At 42.2% G+C, this 15,890-nt stretch overlaps 1 pseudogene; it reads left to right on the forward strand.

The window, feature by feature from the left end:
* Positions 1–857: 857 nt before the first annotated feature.
* LOC100351100 (protein kinase C-binding protein NELL2 pseudogene) lies at positions 858–7,389 on the forward strand (annotated as a pseudogene).
* Positions 7,390–15,890: the final 8,501 nt, after the last annotated feature.

Raw genomic sequence — 15,890 nt, forward strand, 5'->3', positions numbered from 1 at the left:
GGATTATAGCGGTTCTTCCCCCCATAACCCCCCTTCCACCCAAAAACCATCCCGTCTCCTACTCCCTCTCCCAACCCATTCTTCATTAAGATTCATTTTTAATTATCTTTATATTCAGAAGATCAACTCTATACTAAGTAAAGATTTCAACAGTTTGCACCCACGCAGACTCTTATAGAACTCTTATCCTACACAAATCATTCCTAGATCTTCAGAGGCAGCCTAGCCTAAAGCATGGAGCCTCAGACCCAGTGGGAGTTGAATAAGATTATTGCTTGAGTGAAAATGGCACACAATACTCACTGGAATCTGAACAGTCATGGTTTAAAGAACAATTTGCTTACTGTCAGTCATATGCAATCTCTGCAAATCCTGTTCTTGTAGAGAAAGTTTCTACCTTTTATCCCACACTTTGGAAGTGTTGGGTACTATTGTGGTCCTACATTTATGTCCTCAACAAACCTTAACACTGCTATTTCCCCAGATCAGCCTTAAGTTAGGGACTGCTTTGGATAATTCCCCAATCGTGCTGCATACAGAACAGAACTAGAGCATCCATAAAAGTTTGTGAATGAACACAACCCTGCCAATCTGCTCATGAATTTGAGTATAAAGCCTCAATGTCACTCAGCCTTACACCAGCATGATCAAAAATGTGGACACAGCGATGAGTGGACATGGGGAATCCACTTGTTCTCTTTCACTCTCACAGTCATAGTGTTTCTCCTTGTTTTATTCTTGATTTCTTGGAAGTCCTTGCATTGTTTTTGTTGTTATAGTGTTGTGGCTTCCCTGCCTGTGTTTCTCCTTTGTACTGCAACTGCTTTTTGATTTATGTATCCTTCTGCTCCACTGCCATGTGCTATCCTGCATTGCAACTTGCAACTTGTTTGTCATCATGTGCAGTAGCAGGCTACAAGGCTGGGTGGAATAATACAGTTGGAGGAGCTCCTGAGAAGAATATGGTAACTATCAGGTCAACGCAGGATTGCATAGCAATAATACAAAAGAGATTTCTGGTTATTCCCTCTGAATAACCTTTAAGAAGAGACAAGCTTTTACAGAGGATATTTTGAAGCACTTTGCCTTAGGGTTTGTGGCATCAGTTCTTTTCTCTGTCTCACCATAAAACATCACAAATGGCTTTGGGGCACTTTTACAATTTTCTATACCATTATGAAATAACCATGTTATTATGTAAATCTTTATAACACAGTTGGGTGACTGAGGTCCACAGTAACCTCTAACATGTAACGAACAAACAAAGAGAGGAGGCCACAAGCTCTACACATAAAATATTGACAAGCAGAGGGAAAAATCAGTTACCCACCCTGATTTGAGCACCGCACATTGTGTTCTTTTGAAATATCACACTGTACCCATAAATTATCAGGGTGAATCAAAAATGCAATGTTTATAAAGATGTAAAGCCTAGATAACCTGATTTGATGAACACATATTCAATAATGAATCAGAGAACCACATCATACCCATAAATCTATATAATTAAAAATAACAAAATCTGTATCAATGATTTCACCTGTGATACTTTGTGATGTACATATGCATCATTTTGGGAAATTCTTCCTTTAAGGGAAGGAAAAATATTTTTAAATTCAAGTAAGCCAAGAGATAGATTTCAATTTTTATAAAAAATGTCAGGCTCAGCCGGCACCGCAGCTCAATAGGTTAATCCTCCACCTGTGGCGCCGGCACCCGGGTTCTAGTCCCGGTCAGGGCGCCGGATTCTGTCCCGGTTGCTCCTCGTCCAGTCCAGCTCTCTGCTGTGTCCCGGGAGTGCAGTGGAGGATGGCCCAAGTGCTTGGGCCCTGCACCCCATGGGAGACCAGGAGAAGCACCTGGCTCCTGGCTTCGGATCGGTGCAGTGCGCCGGCCACAGTGGTCATTGAGGGGTGAACCAACGGAAGGAAGACCTTCCTCTCTGTCTTTCTCTCTCTCACTGTCCACTCTGCCTGTCAAAAAAAAAAAAAAAAAAAAGGTCAGGCTCTAAAGTCATCAGGTAATGTACACCATCATTTTGCATTCAACTATTTCAAATAGCAAGAAATAGCAAGGGCTTTGGATATAAAACTTGAACCGACAAACCTGCTTCTTACTACAGTTAGACATCATAAAGCTGATTAAAACTGAGATTTATTTTTTTATCATGCTTGAATGAAAGTGTTCACATGGGGAAACTGATACGAAGAAGTGTCTCACAGATAGTACACACCCAGTAAAAATCCAACTTATTACCAGGAGACACAGAGAAACGGGTTGTTTTCTGAGTTATGGCATCAGTAGAGGTATTTTGCTTGGGAGGTAGGCCTTACAACGTTTAAAGTGATGGATCCTGGAACTGCTCCTTCTGTCTCTGTGCTGAAGTATGACTCAACCCTAACAGAAAGGAGTAATTCAGAAACATCTCTTCATGGGGAAGCCTAGTATTACATTAATCCCAGCCTTACAGAAACCTTAGTTCCAGAGACTAGAAAAAGGTTTTATATCCCAATTCATCCTATGAAAGTGGCATCACTTTGATCCCAAGTCCAACAAAAAGAGTAGATGTAATAAAAGTATAAGATAATTGCATTCCTGAGGATATGCATAAAAATATTAAACAATACATTAAGATATATATATAGACTACTCAAAAATATATCATGAGAAAATTATATGTACTCTACTAATTTTTTTTATTTTTTGACAGGCAGAGTGGACAGTGAGAGAGAGAGACAGAAAGGTCTTCCTTTGCCGTTGGTTCACCCTCCAATGACCGTCGCGGCCGGCGCGCTGCGGCCGGCGCACCACACTGATCCGATGGCAGGAGCCAGGTACTTACCCTGGTCTCCCATGGGGTGCAGGGCCCAAGTACTTGGGCCATCCTCCACTGCACTCCCTGGCCACAGTAGAGAGCTGGCCTGGAAGCGGGGCAACCGGGACAGAATCCGGCGCCCCGACCGGGACTAGAAGCCAGGGTGCCGGCGCCGTAAGGTGGAGGATTAGCCTAGTGAACCGTGGCGCCGGCTTGTACTCTACTAATTTAAGGATGGGATAAATGTAGGAACTTATCAATGTAATTCAACGGGGAACTTTCACAAGAATTTGTTTTATCTGTAACACTGCACTTTTTTAGGTAGCCTTAAAACATCTTCATTAAGACAGTGAGTGAGAGCTGAACCTCATGAAGCAAACATTGATCCCAGAGGATTATACTTGGGTGATGACTGAATGTGTACATTCATCTGTTTCCAGCAATATGCCTTGTGGTTCCCTTCTCATATCTTTGTTTTCAATTTATTTAAGATTATGCATATCTCTGTGTTGTAAATACGTGTTATCTCAGATGTGTTATAAATATGTGTGTTTCAGATCTGTGTGTTACATGTACTACACACATAGGTATACTGAAACGTGTTAATATGAAATGTTTTTATCTGTACTCACACTCACTCCTAGGACCAGCAGCCCAGTGATGTAAAACATGAAAAAGACAAACCATCACCTGAAACTCAGGATAATACACCTGACCGAGACATAGAAGACAAGGGGCATGTGCAGTTCAAGGTGAGGGGATGGAAAAAGCAATGGCTATTTGTGGTAGGCTAGTGTGTGTTACCCATTGTCTCCTGCAAGTAACAGAGGGAAATAAAAATGTTAGGAAAGGTTCTTAAACATAGCTTGAAAATTGGATGGAAAAGTGTAATTTTCAACCAAGTACCGCCCAGGAGACAGTGAATCTGCCTTCTTTCACCTGGTGACTAATGTGCTATACTTGGAAAACACAGTGTTTCACAGAACGTTACATTAGCAGACTCAAAGAAACTAGGTACCTATGTTTCATTTTAGTTATAAAACTGTACAGCATTTCAAGAGTTAAACTCAGGTTCCTTAGAACATGGTTCTCCAGTCTTCAAACTCATTGTATCAAAAGCGTAACCAACATGTACAGAGTGCCAAGGCAGCATAATTTACACTTTAATAAAGTCGGGTTGCATAGGGGTGCTAACCCCATTTTGTAAGGGAGAAAACTGAGGCTTAGGAATTGTGTCTGATTGGGAGCAATGGACTGATGCAGATACAGGCATATTTCATTCTGAAGTTTGTGTTCTTCCTATCTTCTGTGTTGCCATTAGGAAAAGTGAAGGACTTTGCTTAACATGCATAGTGCTAAAGTGTCTGTACTGTAAAATATTACAGTACTGGCACACAGATAGACTTTGTTCAGTGGAACAGAGACTCTCGTCTCTGAAAATAGTTCAGTAAAAATGGTCACCTCTTGCTTTGCTTGACAATTTGTGTAGTAATTTTGGTGAAACCTTGAAAAGCAGGTTATTGGCATATGGATAATTGGTTTAATATGTTTTTGGTATGGCTTGCATGAGGTGCTTAAATTCTATGGTTAGAAAGGATGAAGAATAAATGCTCTAAGATTGTCATCGATTCGAAGTGACTTCTTCCAGGTGTGGTACTTTGAAACAAGATGTGCTTATGTCAGGCTGTGGTCTGCTACAGCAATTCAATGGGGACAAGGTTTCCAGGATGTGACTGACCACGCTGCCTATTAACTTCCTTCCATCTTATTTTCCTTATTCTCACCATAAGAGAACAACTTTGCTGTTATTTTGTGTACAGCATTCAATATAGGATTTCTTTATGAAAAGTTGCACATAAAGTCATTGCACCTAAATATAGTTTTATTTATTTAAATACATTGTTTTGCTTGTTGCTCCACTAAGATGGATAACATAGGCTCACAAACCCTTTAGTGAATTCTTCAGCACATTGCATTTTAATTTAATTGAAATCTGTCCGCAGGGTAAACTTCAAATTTTATAGCTAGGTAATGCTCATTGAAACATACAGCAGATATATTTGTATCAATGTATCAAAGTTTTCCTTGAATTGCCATTGAAAATACATATTCCAAGGGAACTGGGGGCGTCCACAGGCAGAGTGTGCAAACTCACAGGGCTGCACAATGGGACCAAAGCCTTTCTCCTTCAACACACTCCCGGAAGCATAAGGGTGTCCACTGCTACAGCTGGGCAGATTTTTTTTCCCAGAAGCTGAGAAATTGGCATGAATCCACTGTCTTGGGGGACCCTGAAACAGGCCCACCTAAATTCAGGAGTCATTCTCTCCATTTACCACTTGCATCACAGAGAGACAGAGCCAGTGGAGCCAGAGAGAGAGAGAGAGAGAGAGAGAGAGAGAGAGAGAGAAGTCTTCCATTTGCTAGTTCACTCCCCTAGTGGCTGCAATCACTAGAACTGAGCCTATCCAAAGCCAGGAGCCAGGAGCTTCTTCCTGGTCTCCCATGTGAGTGCAGGAGCCCAAAGACTTGGGCCATTTTCTACTGCTTTCCCAGGCCATAGCAGAGAGCTGGATCAGAAGTGGAGCAGCTGGGACTTGAACCAGTGCACATATGGGATACTGGCACTGCAGGCAGCAGCTTTATGCACTAAGACACAGCACCGGCCCCCTCCCATTGGATTTTACACATATAATAGAGTGGTAGAAAAGCCTCCACAGAATTGCTTGTAAGCACAACATTTTAGGTGCGACAAAGAAATAATTCACATGGATATTTCAAGTGTTTCAAGCACGATGTGCAATTACTTGTCATGCCCCAAGAATATATTGCTCATTGCCCGGATCTTAAGCGCACCTGTCCAGCTTGCAATGACTCCCATGGACTTGTGCAGAAAATCACGTAGCTCCAGGATACTTTAGCGAAAACATCAGCCAGTCTGTCCCGGGCTGAGCAGCGGATGGACTCGATCAGTGCTCCTGTGAGAGGACCTGCACTGCAAAGGGAGACACCTACTGAGAACTCTGCTCCTGGACAGATGGCTGTAAAAATAGTACGTACCTAAATGGAACCACTCAGTGTGGGATCCTGGTCTGCCAGTGTCTGAGTGCCTGCTGAGGTCAGCCCCGGCATGCATGGATGGCAGGTGCTGTAAGGAGTACAAGTCAGTATGCCAATTTCAGGGACAAACCTACTTTGAAGGAGAGTGAAGTAGTACTACTCCTCCTCTGGAGTGTGTGTCCCATATGAGTACAAAGATCAGACCATGAAGCTTTTCAAAAGTCCAGGCTGCCCAGCTTTGGACTGTCCAGAGTTTCAGCTGATCACTTTTTCTAGCAGCTGCTGCAGTCTGTAATGGTTATGACTTTTGTTCCTAAAACCACAACTGCGTGGGGAGTTCCATCTGCAGGAATCTGAATGATAGGGCCCTATGCAGCTGTCAAGATGTTTTCAGGGCTCTGTGAGAGGACGGTGCCTACTGTGAAAACACTGATGAGTGTGCTGAAGGGTGCCATTGCTCTCCCTAGAATATGATAAGTGTCAACACCCCAGGCTAGTTCGTGCACATCTGCAAGGAAGGGTACATGCAGATTGATTATTCATGTACAGAGCATGATGGGTGCATCACGAATCAGCACAACTGGGATGAAAACGCCTTGTGATTCTACCTCATGGGAGGACACAACTGTGTTTGCAAGTCTGGCTACATGGGCAATGGAACCACATGCAAAGCATTTTGCAAAGATGGCTGCAGTAATAGAGGAGCCTGCATCACCACTAAGGTGTGTGCCTGCCTCCTAGGCTCCTCCTCTGGACCCTCTGTGTTATGGACAATGATGAATGCTCTGTTGGTTTTGTTCTGTGTGATAGCCATGCCAACTGCATTAACCTGCCTGCATGGTTCCGCTGCGAGTGCCAGGATGGCTACGGTGACAACAGGATGCTCTCTCCAAGTGGAGAGTCATGTGAAGATGTCAACCATGTGGGACTGGGAGGCACAGCCATGCCAGCGACACCACTTGCTTCAACTTGGATGGTGGCTACAACTGCTGGGGCCCTCTCAGCAAGAACTGCACAGGGGACAGCATCCACAGTAGGAGGGTGAAGCACGATGGTCAGATCTGGGTGTTGGAAAGTGAGCACTGCTCCATGTGCTCATGTCAGAGCAGGTTTGTCACACGCTGACAGATAGCCCGTGACTGAGAATCCCACGGTTGATCCCACAGTCAGTGCCTCCACCAAAACAGGGAGAACTTGTACAACAGCGGTGTGACACCTGGGTCCAGAGTTGCCAGCAGTGCCTCTGCTTGCCACAGGAGGTGGACTGCTGACCCCTATCCTGCCCAGATGTGGAGTAAATTCAGTACACTCCCAGAGAACAAGAGCTCCCCGCTGCCCTTTGTCACCAACTCCTGCCAGGCTGACACCATCCTCCATGACATCACCAAGACCTGTCTGGATGAGAAGAATTGTGGTCATTGTGGATCAATCACAGCACAGAGTGCACACTCTGCAAGTGCAAGAATGGACACATCTGTTGCTCTGTGGACCCGCTGTACTTTTGGGAACTGTGAAGTAAGCCATCTTACAGTAGATTTTGCTTTAAAGAAAGTTGTTTCATTTAAAAGCCAAAAAAAAAGTTGAAACTTAAATTGGAAGGTTTGTGGACAGCTACATGCGCCTTTGTTAATAACTGAGTGAACCTCCAATTATGAAATGTGTGGAGCTTGGGAAAATCACAAAAGGAAAGTTCTTGAGGATAAACTAGGTCACAATTCTATCTCCACTGCAACTGACATCATAGTGCAGGCGAAGGAGTACCAAGCATGCCCTGCGACGCTATCGTTCCTGGGTAGGGAGCCTGAGCCCAGTCTATCTAGTGCTGAAGACTCTCCTCTAGATCAGAATCGTCTCAAGTCCATCGAGGATCTCAGTGTAGAGACAAATGAGAGGCAGTGGATGGATTACATTTTCAGAAGCAACACAAAGAAACTACGGAGCATTGTTTTGTTTGGTACACACTCTGAGGAGAAATCTGAAACAAGCTATTGTCATGCTAACAATAATGCACAGGCATGGTTGCTTAATGTTTTCTAGCAAGAAAGTCATCCCTATCTCCTTGTTTTATGGCACTTAATATTCTTCGGTTGAATTTCTTCAGTATAAGCTTGTTGCCGCACAATACTAAATATTTCTCTTACCTTAAAATAAACAGATTTTTACAAATCATCCTAAACTATGAAAGAAAAAAAGGAAAGCATATTCTGACATTTGAGTTTATGTCTGATAACCAGCAGGCCACAGTTTCTCATAAAGGTCTGTTTTTAACAAACACAAACACATTTCAAGTAAACAATAGTGTGTGTTTTCATGCCACCTAAGAAAATAATGGTTTAAAACAATTGTGACTTCACAATTTATCATCCAAACAGGGATGTGTTTAGCCATGTGAAGAGATATTACTCATAGCCTCACTCGGACTGCGGGTGAAAATGAAGAACAACCATTATCCCACCTAAAGCCTTAGGGTGCTGATGAACCTGGGCAAAGAAAAGCATTTTCACTTTTATGCAGTACATATAAAACAAATGTGATAATGACCTTCTTATTTACCTCACTGAGCAGTCCTAAATAAGAAAATTAGAAAATTATTTCAAATAGAACACTTAAATGATATCATTCTAAAATTTCTTTCATTTTAGTTCTTTCATTTTGTTGGATTTTGACTGAAAGGAAATAAGGTTCTGGCTTCATACTGAAAATTTTCTTTACATGGGTCCATTTGATTCAATATGCTCTAAATTTTAAGTCTCTTGTGTTTCCTCATACCAACAGAAGGAGTGCTGTTTTAGAAATACTGTTGATACATCTGAAAGTCTACCCTCAGATCTGGTATGGAGGTTATCAGCATTCTGCTATAGTCCAATTTAGAAATCCCAAGCGTCGGCATCACATGTAGAGTGTTTAGTGTTCTCCAGGTGAAAGCCTGATAAATAATGATCTCGACTATGATGTTTATGTTATAGATGAAGGGCAAACTCAGCTTTCACGGAGAGCTCGCTGAATCCATGCATATGATGTTCTTATGTCAGAAGTTTTACCGTCAAATTTCTCACGATAATGATTTACCATTTTCTGCACACAATCCTTACATGTGTCTTATGAGATTGATTCCTAGATATTGAATGGCATTGAAAGCTCTATCTTTTTGGAAATTATGAATTCTATCTTTAGACAAAATTTTTGGGTATTGATTTTTATCCATAAACCATGCATAATATGATTTTTATTTCAAAACACCCTTCTTGATCAATATGTACAGTCATAACATCTTTGACAAATAACAGTTCTGTTTCAGCCATTTTATGCATTATACTTTGCTCGTTGTACAACTGTATAAGATTTTGAATACATATGGTGATAGTGGAAATCGTTGTCTTATTCCTAATCAGAGAGGGTAACTTTTGTACCTCTGACTGAGTTTACTTTACTTTTTAAAAGTGAATTTATCAGAGTTCTATTTCCCATTAGCTTGGAAGTTTTTTTCCTTGGGAATATGTTCAATTGCAGCAAACACAGGGCATCTACTGAGGTGATCATATGATAGTTTTCCTCTGCAGATCTGTTCATTGGTGAATTACATTGATAGATTTCTATATGCCTGTACCAGAGCCTCCGTTTGCATCTTGACCTACACTACACCTCCAAATTACCCCCCTTTCAAGAAACAAAATACAGTTTAACAGTAAAGGAAAACAAGAAAAACAAAGGCCCCTAAACAAAAGCTACCCTGTATAGGAAATGACATGAAATAACAAAAGGTAAATATTTTTCTGTAGGGTTAATAATATTAGGGGCCGGTGCTGTGGCATAGTGGGTAAAGCCGCCACCTTCAGTGCCAGCATCCCATATGAGTGCCAGTTCAAGTCCCGGCTGCACCACTTCTGATCCAGCTCTCTGCTCTGGCCTGGGAAAGCAGTAAAAGATGGCTCAGGTCCTTGGGCCCCTGCACCCATGTGGGAGACCCCAAGGAAGCTCCTGGCTCCTGGCTTTGGATTGGCGCAGCTCTTGTCATTGCAGGCAATTGGGGAGTGAACCAGCGGATGGAAGACCTCTCTTTCTCTCCCTCCCTCCCTCTCCTTCTCATTCTGTGTAACTCTGACTCACAAATAAATAAATAAATCTTTATAAAACCAATATTTCCCTGTTCCCAACCCAAACTGGTTTAAAAGTATATATGTTCCAAATAAAATATGAGACTAACTGTAGAGTATTGCAATTTTCCACAGCATAAGCAAGCGGGTCCTCAGCCGTGGAGCTAGCTGAAACACATTAGGTCTTAGGTAGAAGGAAAGGCAAAGAAAGAAGAGGAACCCACTGAGGCAAAATTTCTTATGCCCTACCTATCCTGTCTCCTCATAGGCTATGACAAGAAATAACCATGGGTTTCTATCCTGGTTCTGACCCGCAGTGGCTATGCAATGCTGAAGAAATTACTTATATTCATTGGCGAGGGGGTGGTTCCCTGTTTCTAAAACAAATGCAAATATTTGCATTCAGTGTTTGCTGTGATGAGTAGGTGACTTAGCACGTTAAAATGGCATCAGAGTATAAATGGTTTAGTTCATCAGCTATATTCCCTTTTTCACATAAATTTTTATTTTTTTAGAGTTTTATTTTCTTTATCATTACATCTCTGTAAAGAAATAGAACTCTTTAATTTTAAGTAGAGATATGTTAATGAAGTTGAATTCATGAACAAATTTAAATTGATGCAACAATTAAATCGCAACATACTTCAGTTGGTGCCAGACATGGCATAGATTGAAGTTTGGTTTATAAATGACAAGTCTGGTAACTGCTGCCCTCAGCCACATGAGTGATAAAAGTTGCCCCTTGCCATTTGTGATGCTAGGAAAAATAAGTCCATATAGTAGTCAGGGAACACCACACAACACCAGAGACTGCCAAATGTCAACAGTCTCTAAGCATCGCTGCAGCAGCTAACATGGTACAGGGTACAGGGTACATCGCTGCAGTAGCTAACAGAGTGCAGGGATCACTGTGGCAGATGTGAAGCTGGCTTGTCACACTTGGATATATTCGTCTGGGAAGGAGACTGTGTGCATAAGTGGACCCAAATAGTGTAATAGGTACAGACACATCCAAACAAGATCATCGTTATGGCTGTTTCCTGCTCCATTGTTCCTACAGTGAGTAATGTGTGGGAAAAGGGCCCTGACATCATGTGTTTGAACATTATGTATGTGAAGAGAGTTTCCCAAGATTTCTAATAATTGACTCTGAATCGCAGTGACAAATGGTGTTTTATAGTGCATTCCTAGGTGCAGCAAGGTGAGGTGACCTGTGTTCAACTGGATACAGGGAGAATGGATGAGGCATCGCACAGCCTGTGTTAGCCGCAAGCAAGACAGGAAGGTGAGTGACAAAATGCCTGATGTTGGCGCCTCACCAGCTCTCAAAACCGTGTATCTTCCCTTTCTCCAAGAGGAACTGCACAGTGGTTTTTTTCCAAGATTCAGTCAGACATCAGTCTATCCTTGTCCACTTGGGCTGGATGGTGACATGCGAGGACCCAGCAACAACATTGCAGAATATACACTCTACAGTGTCAGGAACAACAGAAAGGCCCTAAGCAAGGCTCCCACAAACATATGTGCAGTACTGGCTCCTATACTTAGGAGATTATTTCGCTATCAGTGTCATTAAGAGAAAAGAGTTAACACAATGGACCTGTTTCAGGAACTAGAAACCTGAGATGTTGCAAAATGAAAAGAGCAATATCATGTGGTCCTTCCAATGGGGACATCACACTCTCATAGTTAAGATACTTAAACAGAAAAACGTGAAATACAGAAGGAGGAAGAGGAAGAGGAGGAGGAGGAGGGAAGGAAGCTCTTAAAACAGAAAACAAGGAAAAACAGTGAATGGAGAAGCTTTCAAGCAGAGAGAAGACGGACGGTGAGAGTGAGAGAGGTCAGCTGGACGGCCCATATCCACTGAGTGATGGATTCACATTAATTGCGCTGATGTAAGGTAGAGTGACTTTCGTGCCTCATTTTGTAAAGTCAAGATAAGTAGATTGGCGGGGTCGTGTTCACTGAGAAACGACTAACTGAAGGCCTCTTCTGTTATTCACCTGTTTTTTTTTTTTTTTAAGATTGTATTTATTTATTTGAGAGGTAGAGTTACAGCAAGAGGGAGAGAGAGAGAGAAAGGTCTTCCGTCCATTGGTTCACTCCCCAAATGGCCACAACAGCAGGAGTTGTGCCGATCCAAAGCCAGGAGCCAGGAGCTTCTTCCGGACTCCCACGTGGGTGCAGGAGCCCAAGGACTTGAACCGTCTTCTACTGCTTTCCCAGGCCATAGCAGAGAGCTGGACTGGAAGAGGAGCCGAGACTAGAACTGGTACCCATACGGGATGCTGGCGCCGCAGGCAGAGTATTAACCTACTGCATCACCTACTGCATCAAACTCTCTCTCCCGTGCTCACCTGTTTTGTATGCTGAAGGCTTCAGTAAATTAAGACTGACATGAGGAAGTTGCAGAATGTCCAAGTTTTCTTATGAACCTTGAAGTGGGAATAGAGCGTTACTGGATATTCCTGGATAAAGTGTAGATAAAAGGCACTGAGCCCCTGTAAATAAACAAAGGTAGGTGAGGAGAGATTTCCTGGGATCCCTAATATACAATATATTGCCTACTACAAGAAATCAGTGGAGAACAGGGCAGAGCATAGGGAAGAAGGTGAGGAAATATCCTGGAGCCTGTGGGCACAGGGAGGTTGTGACTGCGTCCCAGAGTTCTCTAAAATTGCAGGAAGTGCTGCTCAGTGAGGGGTGTGCCAGGCTGCTCTGTACCCCAATTTCTCATGCCTGCTGTGGAAGGTGCAGAACGGTTATAAATGCCACAGGAAGGAGTGAACGAGGCTCTGTGTTCTAACCAAACTTTTTATAGAGGGTCAATGGGCCTAATAAATGTATAGAAGGGGCAGTCACTCAAGTTCTGATTCTCTACCACCATAGTCCTGACTGAATGTCTTCGTGATGGGGAACCTAGTAGTGAAACCAAACCTTATCAGTAGACTATGTTTTACTGTGTGCAGGAAAGTAATTTCTCTGTCGACTTGGCCTTGACATAAACAAGGGCACATTTGGTAGGATGACGAAGCACAGACAACATAATGACTCTTTGATTCATATTAAAGTGTTTTCAAAGAAAAAATACAATTCGTGATTCTGCAATGCATTGTTCAAGTAGTTACCCTCTTAAGTGTGTTTTTGAAATAAAAAGTATTCTACTTTCAGCATGAAATAGAAATGGGTAAATAAAAACAACATCTGAATCTATAGGTAGAGGTGAATTACGGTCTCTCATGAAGGCTGGGATATGGTTTTATGTGCTTCAACATCTGGTGCCTCTGTCAGAAGACATTTATTCCTGGGAGAATGGTTTTGCATTGGCAGAGGCACAGCACATGACACAGATCTTCCACGTGGACAAGCCACCATTGAATCTCATGGGGGAAATGTTCATTCAGAAGGATTAACCTCTGGTGTTGCCTGGATGGATGCTGTTGTCTTTCCATAAATATACCCAAGGTTTCCTTTTCACATTTCTCAAAAACAGATTGCTCACACCCATGCCTCCACACCACGATAGGTGAAAATAGCTTATGCAAACTTTGCAAGTAACCTCAGGGTGTGCTCCCTGGGGAAATGTGATGATTTTATTAAGAATAGGTACATACGTGGCCGGTGCTGTGGCCCAGTGGGTTAAAGCCCTGGCCTGCAGTGCCGACATCCCATGTGGGCGCCGGTTCGAGTCCCAGCTGTTCCACTTCGATCCAGCTCCCTGCTAATGTGTCTGGAAAAGCAGTGGAAGATGACCCAAGCATTTGGACCCCTGCACCCATGTGGGAGGCCCGGAAGAAGCTCTTGGCTCCTAGCTTTGGACCCACTCAGCTCAGGATGTAGCTGCCATTTGTGGAGTGAACCAGCAGAAGGAAGATGTCTGTCTGTGTGTGTGTGTGTGTGTGTGTGTATGTCTCTCTGTAACTCTGTCTTTCAAATACATAAATAAATCTTCAAAAAATAGAAGGATAGGTACATATGATTCTTTGGAAAAATGTCTGGGAGTTCTATGGATTTATATCTATATCTATGATATACATTTATGTTATTGCCTTTTTTGTTGCACACACTCATGCTTAGACCCAGAACCAGATGATGAACTAACTCAGTGAGCAGCCTTCAACTGTAAGTCAGGATGTTACACCTGGTCCAGAGAGAAGTTAAGGCAGCACCTGAGGTTCGAAGTCAAGGGTGGGGAGGAAAAATGCCTATGGGCGGAGGAGGCCTATGTGTGCAGCATACAACATGAAACGGCAGAAAATGGAGGGAACAGAATAATAGAGAGGGATCTCAAACTCTCTCTCTCTCTCTCTCTCTCTCTCTCTGTGTGTGTGTGTGTGTGTGTGTGTGTTCCCCCTCCCCTCCCTTGGTAGACAGACACAGTCCATGCAATACAGTAGCTGTGTGGGATCTAAGTAGTAATGAGGGACATGATTTGTGGCTTGTGCTCACAATCTAGTCAGAGACTCAAACAGATCACCGACTTAACGTGATCTGTGCATGGGTCATCTCAGTTGTGTGGGAGCCGTCTTGGCAGGGAAATTGCTAATATTTGGAAAAACCCTGTTCTCCCTCGTTCCAGCAACAGATCCCTCAAATACGGGCCTTGAGATTTAGTTCATGATATTTCTCACTAAGTTAGCCTATGGGCTTCTATTTCACAACACTGAATGAATGCTGTAATGTCCTTTTTTTCCAACACATTTTACTTCTAACACAAATTTCTATTACAAAATTAATGCATGGACATGCTAAAATTTTAACTATAGACATAGAAAGCAAGAACTGATTGTAAAGCTCTCCTTTAATCCCTTTCACTTAATCCTATTTTAGATTTAAGTATTTACATTTAAAGTTCTTCTGATATTTTTAACTAAGAAGTATTTATCTTACCTAAGTTATACAAGTTACATATATTTCATATATACAGATGTGGGAACTTAGTGCACTTCTCTCTCTAACCTCCCTCCCACCAATGAGCTAACACAACCTTGCCCTTCCAATAGGATTCCCACTCTTAGTTTTTACAATGATCTATTTTCAGTATATTTAATTATTGTATAGTTAACCCTACTCAAAATAAAAAGTTCAACAAATAGTATAAAGAGAAAGAAAACAAACAAAAAAACCACTGATCCCCAATGGAAGAGACAAGGGCTATAAACAATCGCGATTCTCAAAATGCCTATTTCACCCCAAACCATTACACTTCAGGTACTCCATAAGATACTCCATAAGATCAGGGAAAACATATGATATCTGTCTTTTGGGGACTGGCTTATTTCACTAAGTATAATGGTTTGCAGTTGCATTCATCTTGTTGCAAAAGACATGATTTTTTTTTTTTACAGCTGAGTAATACTCCACAGTGTGTGTGTGTATACCATAATTTCTTTATCCAATCATCAGTTGATGTACATCTGGATTGATTCCATATCTTAGCTATTGTGAATTGTGCTGCAATGAACATGGAGCTACAGATGTTTTTTTGATTTGCTGATTACTTACGCTTTGGATAAATTCCCACGAGTGGGATGGATGGATGGATCATATGGCAGGTCTATATTCAGATTTCTGAGGTATCTCCATACTGTCTTCCACAGTGACTGCACCAGTTTACATTCCCAGCAACAGTGGACCAGTGTACCTTTTTCCCAACATCCACGCCAGCATTTGTCATTTGTTGATTTCTTTATGAAAGCCATTCTAACTGGAATGAGGTGAAACCCCATTGTGGTTTTAATTTGCATTTCCCTGATGGCTAGTGATCCTTAGCATTTTCTCAAGTGTCTGTTGGCCATTTGAATTTCCTCTTTTGAGAAATGACTGTAAGTCCTTTGCCCATTTCTTAACTAGGTTGTTTGTTTTATTGTTGTTGAATTTCTTGAGCTCTTTATAGATTCTGGATGTTAACCCTTTAT

The sequence above is a fragment of the Oryctolagus cuniculus genome, chromosome X (assembly GCF_051225735.1).
Source record: "Oryctolagus cuniculus isolate XC-2025 breed Fujian yellow rabbit chromosome X, ASM5122573v1, whole genome shotgun sequence".
In the NCBI taxonomy this organism is placed as follows: domain Eukaryota; kingdom Metazoa; phylum Chordata; class Mammalia; order Lagomorpha; family Leporidae; genus Oryctolagus; species Oryctolagus cuniculus.